This window comes from Ranitomeya variabilis, chromosome 5 (genome assembly GCF_051348905.1).
Source record: "Ranitomeya variabilis isolate aRanVar5 chromosome 5, aRanVar5.hap1, whole genome shotgun sequence".
NCBI classification, from domain to species: domain Eukaryota; kingdom Metazoa; phylum Chordata; class Amphibia; order Anura; family Dendrobatidae; genus Ranitomeya; species Ranitomeya variabilis.
Window position 1 is genome coordinate 455,190,782 of NC_135236.1, and position 12,124 is coordinate 455,202,905.

Genomic DNA, 12,124 nt, shown 5'->3' on the forward strand with positions numbered 1-12,124 from the left:
TCAGCAGGGCAGTGTACGGTGTGCGCTTAACAGGGCAGTGTGCGGTGTGCGCTCAGCAGGGCAGTGTGCGGTGTGTGCTCAGCAGGCAGTGTGCGGTGTGTGCTCAGCAGGCAGTGTACGGTGTGTGCTCAGCAGGCAGTGTACGGTGTGTGCTCAGCAGGGCAGTGTGCGGTGTGTGCTCAGCAGGGCAGTGTACGGTGTGTGCTCAGCAGGGCAGTGTACGGTGTGCGCTCAGCAGGCAGTGTGCGGTGTGCGCTCAGCAGGCAGTGTACGGTGTGTGCTCAGCAGGGCAGTGTACTGTGTGTGCTCAGGGCAGTGTACGGTGTGTGCTCAGCAGGGCAGTGTACGGTGTGTGCTCAGCAGGCAGTGTACGGTGTGTGCTCAGCAGGGCAGTGTACGGTGTGTGCTCAGCAGGCAGTGTACGGTGTGTGCTCAGCAGGGCAGTGTGCGCTTAGCAGGGCAGTGTACGGTGTGCGCTCAGCAGGGCAGTGTACGGTGTGTGCTCAGCAGGGCAGTGTACGGTGTGCGCTTAGCAGGGCAGTGTGCGGTGTGCGCTCAGCAGGGCAGTGTGCGGTGTGCGCTCAGCAGGGCAGTGTACGGTGTGCGCTCAGCAGGGCAGTGTACGGTGTGCGCTCAGCAGGGCAGTGTACGGTGTGCGCTCAGCAGGGCAGTGTACGGTGTGCGCTTAGCAGGGCAGTGTGCGGTGTGCGCTCAGCAGGGCAGTGTGCGGTGTGTGCTCAGCAGGCAGTGTGCGGTGTGTGCTCAGCAGGCAGTGTGCGGTGTGTGCTCAGCAGGCAGTGTGCGGTGTGTGCTCAGCAGGCAGTGTACGGTGTGTGCTCAGCAGGCAGTGTACTGTGTGTGCTCAGCAGGGCAGTGTGCGGTGTGTGCTCAGCAGGGCAGTGTGCGGTGTGTGCTCAGCAGGGCAGTGTACGGTGTGCGCTCAGCAGGCAGTGTGCGGTGTGCGCTCAGCAGGCAGTGTACGGTGTGTGCTCAGCAGGGCAGTGTACTGTGTGTGCTCAGGGCAGTGTACGGTGTGTGCTCAGCAGGGCAGTGTACTGTGTGTGCTCAGCAGGCAGTGTACGGTGTGTGCTCAGCAGGCAGTGTACGGTGTGTGCTCAGCAGGCAGTGTACGGAGTGTGCTCAGCAGGCAGTGTACGGTGTGTGCTCAGCAGGCAGTGTACGGTGTGTGCTCAGCAGGGCCGTGTACGGTGTGTGCTCAGCAGGGCCGTGTACGGTGTGTGCTCAGCAGGGCAGTGTACGGTGTGTGCTCAGCAGGGCAGTGTGCGGTGTGCGCTTAGCAGGGCAGTGTGCGGTGTGCGCTTAGCAGGGCAGCGTACGGTGTGCGCTCAGCAGGCAGTGTACGGTGTGCGCTCAGCAGGCTGTGTACGGTGTGTGCTCAGCAGGCAGTGTACGGTGTGTGCTCAGCAGGGCAGTGTGCGGTGTGCGCTCAGCAGGGCAGTGTACGGTGTGCGCTCAGCAGGGCAGTGTACTGTGTGCGCTCAGCAGGGCAGTGTACGGTGTGTGCTCAGCAGGGCAGTGTACGGTGTGCGCTCAGCAGGGCAGTGTACTGTGTGCGCTCAGCAGGGCAGTGTACGGTGTGTGCTCAGCAGGGCAGTGTACGGTGTGTGCTCAGCAGGCAGTGTACGGTGTGTGCTCAGCAGGCAGTGTACGGTGTGCGCTCAGCAGGGCAGTGTACGGTGTGCGCTCAGCAGGGCAGTGTACGGTGTGCGCTCAGCAGGGCAGTGTACGGTGTGCGCTCAGCAGGCAGTGTACGGTGTGCGCTCAGCAGGCAGTGTACGGTGTGTGCTCAGCAGGGCAGTGTACGGTGTGTGCTCAGCAGGGCAGTGTACGGTGTGTGCTCAGCAGGCAGTGTACGGTGTGTGCTCAGCAGGCAGTGTACGGTGTGTGCTCAGCAGGCAGTGTACGGTGTGTGCTCAGCAGGGCAGTGTACGGTGTGTGCTCAGCAGGCAGTGTACGGTGTGTGCTCAGCAGGCAGTGTACGGTGTGTGCTCAGCAGGCAGTGTACGGTGTGTGCTCAGCAGGGCAGTGTACGGTGTGTGCTCAGCAGGGCAGTGTACGGTGTGTGCTCAGCAGGGCAGTGTACGGTGTGCGCTTAACAGGGCAGTGTGCGGTGTGCGCTCAGCAGGGCAGTGTGCGGTGTGTGCTCAGCAGGCAGTGTGCGGTGTGTGCTCAGCAGGCAGTGTACGGTGTGTGCTCAGCAGGCAGTGTACGGTGTGTGCTCAGCAGGGCAGTGTGCGGTGTGTGCTCAGCAGGGCAGTGTACGGTGTGTGCTCAGCAGGGCAGTGTACGGTGTGCGCTCAGCAGGCAGTGTGCGGTGTGCGCTCAGCAGGCAGTGTACGGTGTGTGCTCAGCAGGGCAGTGTACTGTGTGTGCTCAGGGCAGTGTACGGTGTGTGCTCAGCAGGGCAGTGTACGGTGTGTGCTCAGCAGGCAGTGTACGGTGTGTGCTCAGCAGGCAGTGTACGGTGTGTGCTCAGCAGGGCAGTGTACGGTGTGTGCTCAGCAGGCAGTGTACGGTGTGTGCTCAGCAGGCAGCGTACGGTGTGCGCTCAGCAGGGCAGTGTACGGTGTGTGCTCAGCAGGGCAGTGTACGGTGTGCGCTTAACAGGGCAGTGTGCGGTGTGCGCTCAGCAGGGCAGTGTGCGGTGTGTGCTCAGCAGGCAGTGTGCGGTGTGTGCTCAGCAGGCAGTGTACGGTGTGTGCTCAGCAGGCAGTGTACGGTGTGTGCTCAGCAGGGCAGTGTGCGGTGTGTGCTCAGCAGGGCAGTGTACGGTGTGTGCTCAGCAGGGCAGTGTACGGTGTGCGCTCAGCAGGCAGTGTGCGGTGTGCGCTCAGCAGGCAGTGTACGGTGTGTGCTCAGCAGGGCAGTGTACTGTGTGTGCTCAGGGCAGTGTACGGTGTGTGCTCAGCAGGGCAGTGTACGGTTTGTGCTCAGCAGGCAGTGTACGGTGTGTGCTCAGCAGGGCAGTGTACGGTGTGTGCTCAGCAGGCAGTGTACGGTGTGTGCTCAGCAGGGCAGTGTGCGCTTAGCAGGGCAGTGTACGGTGTGCGCTCGGCAGGGCAGTGTACGGTGTGTGCTCAGCAGGGCAGTGTACGGTGTGCGCTTAGCAGGGCAGTGTGCGGTGTGCGCTCAGCAGGGCAGTGTGCGGTGTGCGCTCAGCAGGGCAGTGTACGGTGTGCGCTCAGCAGGGCAGTGTACGGTGTGCGCTCAGCAGGGCAGTGTACGGTGTGCGCTTAGCAGGGCAGTGTGCGGTGTGCGCTCAGCAGGGCAGTGTGCGGTGTGTGCTCAGCAGGCAGTGTGCGGTGTGTGCTCAGCAGGCGGTGTGTGCTCAGCAGGCAGTGTACGGTGTGTGCTCAGCAGGCAGTGTACGGTGTGTGCTCAGCAGGCAGTGTACGGTGTGTGCTCAGCAGGGCAGTGTGCGGTGTGTGCTCAGCAGGGCAGTGTACGGTGTGCGCTCAGCAGGCAGTGTGCGGTGTGCGCTCAGCAGGCAGTGTACGGTGTGTGCTCAGCAGGGCAGTGTACTGTGTGTGCTCAGGGCAGTGTACGGTGTGTGCTCAGCAGGGCAGTGTACTGTGTGTGCTCAGCAGGCAGTGTACGGTGTGTGCTCAGCAGGACAGTGTACGGTGTGTGCTCAGCAGGCAGTGTACGGTGTGTGCTCAGCAGGGCCGTGTACGGTGTGTGCTCAGCAGGGCCGTGTACGGTGTGTGCTCAGCAGGGCAGTGTACGGTGTGTGCTCAGCAGGGCAGTGTGCGGTGTGCGCTTAGCAGGGCAGCGTGCGGTGTGCGCTTAGCAGGGCAGCGTACGGTGTGCGCTCAGCAGGCAATGTACGGTGTGCGCTCAGCAGGCAGTGTACGGTGTGCGCTCAGCAGGCAGTGTACGGTGTGTGCTCAGCAGGCAGTGTACGGTGTGTGCTCAGCAGGCAGTGTGCGGTGTGTGCTCAGCAGGGCAGTGTACGGTGTGTGCTCAGCAGGGCAGTGTACGGTGTGTGCTCAGCAGGGCAGTGTACGGTGTGTGCTCAGCAGGCAGTGTGCGGTGTGTGCTCAGCAGGCAGCGTGCGGTGTGTGCTCAACAGGGCAGCGTACGGTGTGTGCTCAGCAGGCAGCGTACGGTGTGTGCTCAGCAGGCAGCGTACGGTGTGCGCTCAGCAGGCAGTGTACGGTGTGCGCTCAGCAGGCAGTGTACTGTGTGCACTCAGCAGGGCAGTGTGCGGTGTGTGCTCAGCAGGCAGTGCGCGGTGTGTGCTCAGCAGGCAGTGTGCGGTGTGTGCTCAGCAGGCAGTGTACGGTGTGTGCTCAGCAGGGCCTTGTACGGTGTGTGCTCAGCAGCGCAGCGTACGGTGTGTGCTTAGCAGGCAGTGTACGGTGTGTGCTCAGCAGGGCAGTGTACGGTGTGTGCTTAGCAGGCAGTGTACGGTGTGTGCTCAGCAGGCAGTGTACGGTGTGTGCTCAGCAGGGCAGTGTACGGTGTGTGCTCAGCAGGGCAGTGTACAGCACGGCAGTGTACGGTGTGTGCTCAGCAGGGCCGTGTACGGTGTGTGCTCAGCAGGGCCGTGTACGGTGTGTGCTCAGCAGGGCCGTGTACGGTGTGTGCTCAGCAGGCAGTGTACGGTGTGTGCTCAGCAGGGCAGTGTACGGTGTGTGCTCAGCAGGGCAGTGTACGGTGTGTGCTCAGCAGGGCAGTGTACGGTGTGTGCTCAGCAGGGCAGTGTACGGTGTGTGCTCAGCAGGCAGTGTACGGTGTGTGCTCAGCAGGGCAGTGTACGGTGTGTGCTCAGCAGGCAGTGTACGGTGTGTGCTCAGCAGGCAGTGTACGGTGTGTGCGCAGCAGGGCAGCGTACTGTGTGTGCTCAGCAGGGCAGCGTACTGTGTGACTCCCCTAGTGTCTGCAGACCTCCAGTTCGCCCCTCTGCTGTGGGCTTTTCTTCCTTCCCTTTCCCACAGCTGTATGAGGGTCTGTGCATTGCGGCACAGATGTAGGTTTATCTCCCATGTTTGGGTCCGCATGACTGTATCACCTTTTATTTAGTTTTTGGGGCGGTAAAGTCATAATGGATTGTTCTTGTGGCAATCTCCGCATGGGGTAAATGTTTATTGATTGGTTCGAACAGTTCCGCACGTGGCCGTACCAAAATGTCGAAATAACAAATATTAGATATTGTTTACCTCCTGGGAAACTGGGTGATATTCATTTTTAGATTTTTTTTTAAAATTTTTGCTGCTGCTCCTCTGGGGGCTTTATCCCCTAAGTGTAATATTGCAGTGTAGTGTAAAATGACCAATCTTCTATGTAGCTCAGCCATCAGTAAGGCTGGTTTCACAGTCGCGGATGAGGGCTTTGTGGAGGACTGCGTAGTTCCTCCGTTAAGTCCCGCCCACTGCATTGCGTCTTTTTCAGCTCCGCCTACGTCTGCATGCGTCCTGCGTACCCTATCTTTAACATTGGGTACGCAGGCCATGTGGATGTATGCGTATGCCTTCGCATGTGTCGTTTTCATGCTGTGCCGACCTGGGTCGAACGCAACATGTTGCAATTTGTCGCGGTCGGCGCAGCGTGAAAACGACACATCCGCATAGCCTGCATATCCAATGTTAAAGATAGGGTACGCAGGACGCATGCCGACGTAGGCGGAGCTGAAAAGAGGCGCTGCAGTGGGCAGGGCTTAACGGAGGAACTACGCAGTCCTCCGCAAAGCCCTCATCTGCAAGTGTGAAACCAGCCTAAGCCCCTCAGCTGCAAAGACCATGCCATCGACCCCCTGCATTCCTGTTGTGATGGGGGTGAGATGTGTGAAGTTATCATGAATCACAATGGTATTCTAGGGGCTTGGCGGCAACAATCGGCATTGGCATCAGTTAGGGAGCTTTCACATTGCGTCTTGGCACCCGTTTGGTGACCCTATCAGGGTTTAAGTCCAAACCCACTACCCAACGGGATTAGGGTGTATGCACCGACAAGGCCGTAAACTATAATGGTGCCCACAGAGCGAATGTGGCTACTACATGTAAGTGTCTGCCTCCAGTAGGTGTACACTAGTGATGAGTGACCGTGATTGGATAAGGTGCTATCCGATCATGCTCGGGTGCTAACCAGGTGATTTCGGCTTGCTCGAATAATATGTTTGAGTCCCCGCGGTTGCATGTCTCATGGCTGTTAGACTCAACAGGGATGGCCTAACAAATAAGGATAGCCTGCATGTGCTGCGGATGTTGAACAGCCAGGAGACATGCAACTGTGGGGACTTAAACATATTCTTCTTGGGGGCATTCTCTGTGTCTGGAGGAGAGAAGGATTTTCCACCAACATAGAAGAGGATTCTTTACTGTTAGGGCAGTGAGAATCTGGAATTGCTTGCCTGAGGAGGTGGTCCTGGCGAACTCAGTCGAGGGGTTCAAGAGAGGCCTGGATGTCTTCCTGCAGCGTAACAATATTAGAGCAAAGAGAGAGGAAAAAATCCAGAAAGATAACTTTATGTCTTTATATAAAATTGCTTTATTGAAGTGAAAATATCAGGAGGCAATGGTGACAACACAGTCACCCAAAAAAACTTAAAAACAAATAACGGATAGAGACACCCGGAGGGAGCAGCTGCTGACCCAAAAAGGAAAGATAAATAATAGCACTATATACATTTAGGGGTCAGTTATTATCAACAGGGTTAAATGACCAATAGCTCAAAGGCCCATCTGCAAAATAGCCCACAGCCATGGAAAACTGTCACAATATCATATCATAAATAAGTATAGCATAGTATGGGCACATAACACGGTTTTGGTAGGGCAGAAAAATAGCAGGTAAATACATCACCCTGGAGTGTCTTATATCAGCTGCAGAGTCCCGGTGTCCGCCCCGACGCGCGTTTCGGAACCCTTCGTCAGGGGGCGCATCAATATTAACAATATTGTATCTTACAGTTATTAGGTTCTTCAGAAGGACGCAGATCTGGGGATTTATTATAATGGCATATAGGCTGAACTGGATGGACAAATGTCTTTATTCGGCCTTGCTAACTATGTTTCTATGTAAACGCACCAAAGTCACTGGGTTAGCACCCGAGTATGCTCTGATGACACCTTATCCAGTCACACTCTCTCATTACTAGTCCTGAAGACTTTCACATGTTTTATCTGTGGTGGAAATGTCCTGAATGGCACTAAAGTCCACCCATATATTTCATTGCTAATTTTGGTGTAGACCTATCAAGTGATCCCCACTGTCATGCTTGTGCACACGACTGTACCTTTGCACTTTTTTGTATGGAGCTGTAATAGTTCTGCCATAAAGGGGCATTAGGCTTTTAGTCTGCAGCTGAAAACTTATGATTCACACTGAGGTTCCCACCCCTGCTTTCATCCATATTCAGGGATCTGGATTCACAACTGGGCCATCTGGTTCACGTGCACATAGGATCCAGAACAAAATGGCAAAAGTTCACCAGCAGTATAGGGACACTAAAAGGAATAGATATACCTGCTCAGCATCAGGATGGCACACATGTACATTCTGCCTTGTTGGTTGGCACACGTACACATTCTGCCTTGTTGGTTGGCACATGTACACATTCTGCCTTGTTGGTTGGCACACGTACACATTCTGCCTTGTTGGGCGGCACACGTACACATTCTGCCTTTATGGGCGGCACACGTACACATTCTGCCTTGTTGGGCAGCACACGTGTACATTCTGCCATTTTGGGCAGCACACAAACACATTCTGCCTTGTTGGGCGGCACACGTAACACATTCTGCCTTGTTGGGCGGCACACGTACACATTCTGCCTTGTTGGGCGGCACACGTACACATTCTGCCTTGTTGGTTGGCACACGTACACATTCTGCCTTGTTGGGCGGCACACGTACACATTCTGCCTTTATGGGCGGCACACGTACACATTCTGCCTTGTTGGGCAGCACACGTGTACATTCTGCCATTTTGGGCAGCACACGAACACATTCTGCCTTGTTGGGCGGCACACGTACACATTCTGCCTTGTTGGGCGGCACACGTACACATTCTGCCTTGTTGGGCAGCACACGTGTACATTCTGCCATTTTGGGCAGCAGACGAACACATTCTGCCTTGTTGGGCGGCACACGTACACATTCTGCCTTGTTGGGCGGCACACGTACACATTCTGCCGTTATTAGCGGCACACGTACACATTCTGCCTTGTTGGGCAGCACACGAACACATTCTGCCTTGTTGGGTGGCACACGTACACATTCTGCCTTGTTGGGAGGCACACGTACACATTCTGCCTTGTTGGGCGGCACACGTACACATTCTGCCTTGTTGGGCAGCACATGTACACATTCTGCCTTGTTGGGCGGCACACGTACACATTCTGCCTTGTTGGGCGACACACGTTCACATTCTGCCTTGTTGGTTGGTACACGTACACTTTCTGCCTTGTTGGGCGGCACACGTACACATTCTGCCTTGTTGGGCGGCACACGTACACATTCTGCCTTGTTGGGCGGCACATGTACACATTCTGCCTTGTTGGGCGGCACACGTACACATTCTGCCTTGTTGGGCGACACACATACACATTCTGCCTTGTTGGGCGACACACATACACATTCTGCCTTGTTGGTCAGCACATAATGACTCCTCTTCCATCACCAGTGCATCCCGCAGAGTGAATGCAGCAGGGCCTGGTGAGAGGCAGTTGTCACTGGAGTCTGTCCAGGTATATTAGGATATCACAGCTTGATAATGTTTTTGTTTTATTAATTTTTCACATCCCTATATTAACATAGAATAAAATCTTGCAATTTTCACACCAACCACTAGGCTTTAAGACTCTTACTTTCAAATCTACTGTCTCAGACCTTATTCTTCCTATAGAAGCCTTATCTGAGCTTCTAATCGGTCATTGTAAAGGAAGGGGGAGGAGGTGAGCTGTGACATCACATGTTGTGAATGGTAAATTCCATGCTATCTGCAGTATTTAGATGTGTTAACTTGTCAGTGACGATAGAAGACCTATATTTTCTTTTTAAAATATAGATAAAGAATGAAAATGCCAATAATCTATCATGTTTACTGTGTTGCTTCACGTGTCTCGGTAATGGCAGGTATATGAAAACAATAACCGCCTTGACATATTTCAACATGCCGATCCTTTGTTTTCCTAGAGTGACTGCCAGAAGTGTCCAGGAGCTGTTTATTCCTGGCTTTTACAATACATGCCAACCGACCTGTGCATACAAGTTCATGAGTCGGGTGCACACCTATGTATGTGTATGGCCTGTACTTAGCATGTATGCTTCCCTCAGTGGCAGGGGGTTTTAGCCACTGACAGAAGGAACAATGGATGGAGCATGCTGAAATCTCTTCCCCCCCCTAACACCAGCTGCTGGGAGGCTGCCATACCCATGAGCGTGGCGGGTGATTCTGCCGAAATTAGTTTACTATGCTTAGTTGTGGTCAGACTGATTGGAGTTATAGTCTGTCTGATGCAACATTTGAGATTTTGAAATTAAAAGGGTCAGTGTTTCCTTCGGACTATCTCTTGGCGGGGGGGTGGGGGGATAAAATACGGAGGGGAATAGCCTCTACATGACCTAGACATCTTCCCATTGAGAGCTAACTCAGACTGCTGTTTTCTGTTCCAGGATCAGAAGCCAGGAAAGGCCTGGTTCACAACCTGTGAAGCAATACGGCTTGGCATTACAGGATGCCCGCAGCGTACAGAGATGTCCACCACCCTTGCTTGCCTTGGACTGCACATCAGGCTGCTGCCTGCAGAGAAGCAGCTGTGAATCTGATTGTCTTGCTTCTACCCTGCTCTCTTACCATATTTCTGCATCTAGGATCTTTCTCATGAAAGCGTATGAGAGGAAAGCTGTACATGCAGTATCGGAATATACAAGTATACGGTGTCCTGCGGCTTTCCACTTGGGAGCCTATGTTTTAGCTGCTTCATATTTTAGGAACAGCATCTGGCCGGTTACCCTCAGGTTGAAATGAATCTTGCAATATGTTTGCTGTTGTTGATCCATCCATTACATTTGCTATGTTTGCTCCTGCACACCGCCCCGTCTTCTCGGCGACCTTTCTCTCCTAGCCAGGGTAGTGTGTGCACAGACTGTGGTTCTCATTAATAGGAGATACCGCATTTGCATTTCAGCAATAAAAAGTAAGGATTTATCTTGTTTTTATGACCTGGTGATTGATTGTGCAGGTTATTTGGTGTGTGGTTCAGGAAGTTAAGAAATGGCGGTTCATGAACTATAGTTTTACCAAGTCTAAAGGCTCATACATGTTAAATACATTTCTGTTGGCTCTGATAATTTTGGTTGGACTGGTCAACTATCTAAAGAGGTTGTCAATTACTTTATCATTGACGGCCTATCATATCCTTCGGCCTGGCCATGTGTCTGATCGGTCGGGGTCCAACACCCGGCACCCCCGCTGATAAGCTGCTCTCGACGGCGGCCACTGGCTAGAAATGTTCAATTGTGGAGCTGCTCAGTCTTCTGATAGGTCTCAGCTGGGTACTGCACATCCGCCTCCAATTCAGACCAATAGGCGGATGTGCAGTACCCTGCCACGGCTACTATCAGAAGACAGCCAGCTCTGCAATTGAGTATTTTCAGGCACCGACACCGAGAACAGCTCATCAGGTGTTGGACCCCGACCGATCAGACATATCGGATAGGTCATCAATGATAACGTAGTGGACAACCTCTTTAATGCCTATAAGGGTATTACGACTCTCTACTGACTGCACATGTTGAATTCGGCATGCCTGATCCTTTGCTGTCATCAAACTGAGAACACATGCAAGATCGTTCAAGTGAGCCTTACATGTTTATTTGGGGATTGGGAGGGATAGTTGTCTGCTGAGTGAGTTTTCCATTCTCAGCTGTCCAAGGTGTATGGCCACTTTACGGTTTACTGCAACTTGTGTTTTAGTATATGTGACTTTTTTTTAGCATTCTCATCCTCTAGAAAATCTTCTAAAATAAAGAAACAAACATTACTTTACAGTTGAATCCCAGGCCACTCCAGCATACCCTGCTGGTCTTGCATTGTTGATGTCCTATGCATCGTTGATCTGACACCTGCAGCCATTGTAGCCTCAGCACTGACTTTGCATGTATGCTATGTAACCACAGAAGCCAGTGATTGGCCACATCGGTCATATCAATGTAGGTGCATGAGTAACACTTGTTTCTATACTTTAGAACATTGTTATTTAAATTCTGTAAAAATCCCCGAAAACCCCTATAGATGATGTATACATGCTAAAAAAACATGGTGCTCCAATACATTTAGCGGCCATATGTTTGGCATCTATGTAGTGATGAGAGCCCGCTTAGTTTACAGAGTGCATGTCTGCAGGAGCCCAAGCTGGGCATAACGTACTGGTCACTACAATGTACAGGCACTTAAATGGCAGATTTGCAATTTTCACTCAGCAACATCCACTGCTGCCTGTTTCTGGAAAACCACATGGAGTCAAAATCATTACTGCACCTGTTCATAAATTTCCAGAGGGGTTTTGTTTTCCAAAATATCTTTACTTGAGAGGGGATTCTGCTTTTCTGGCACTTAGGGACTTTGGATATGGAGTCCACAAACTATTCATTGAAAATTTGTTCTCTGTCAAATAGTACACCTGAGTCTTGCCGTGTGACTAAGCAGTCCTATATAGCCACATATGTGGTATTGCCAGATTCAGCAGACACATTTTGATGCCAATGTTACCTATTTCCCTTTGGAAAATGTAAAATCTTGGGCAAAACAAAGTTTTGGTGGTAAAAATGTAAATTTTTCTTCACCGACCAATGGTTTTAATTTGTGACACACCCATGGTGTCAATATGATCACTGCACCCCTAGATGAATTAATTGAGAGGTGTAGTTTGTAAAATGGGGTCACTTATGGGGGGCTCTTCTGTTCTAGGATCTCAGGGGCTCTGCCAATGTGACATGGCACCCATAAACCATAATAGCAAAATCTGCAGTTCAATTTGGTGCTCCTTCCCTTCTGAGCTTTGCACTGTGCCCCAAAAGTAGTTTTCAACCACTTATGAGGTATGTGTGTACTCTGAAGAAATTGCACAGTATAATTTGTTATGCAGTTTCATCTATTA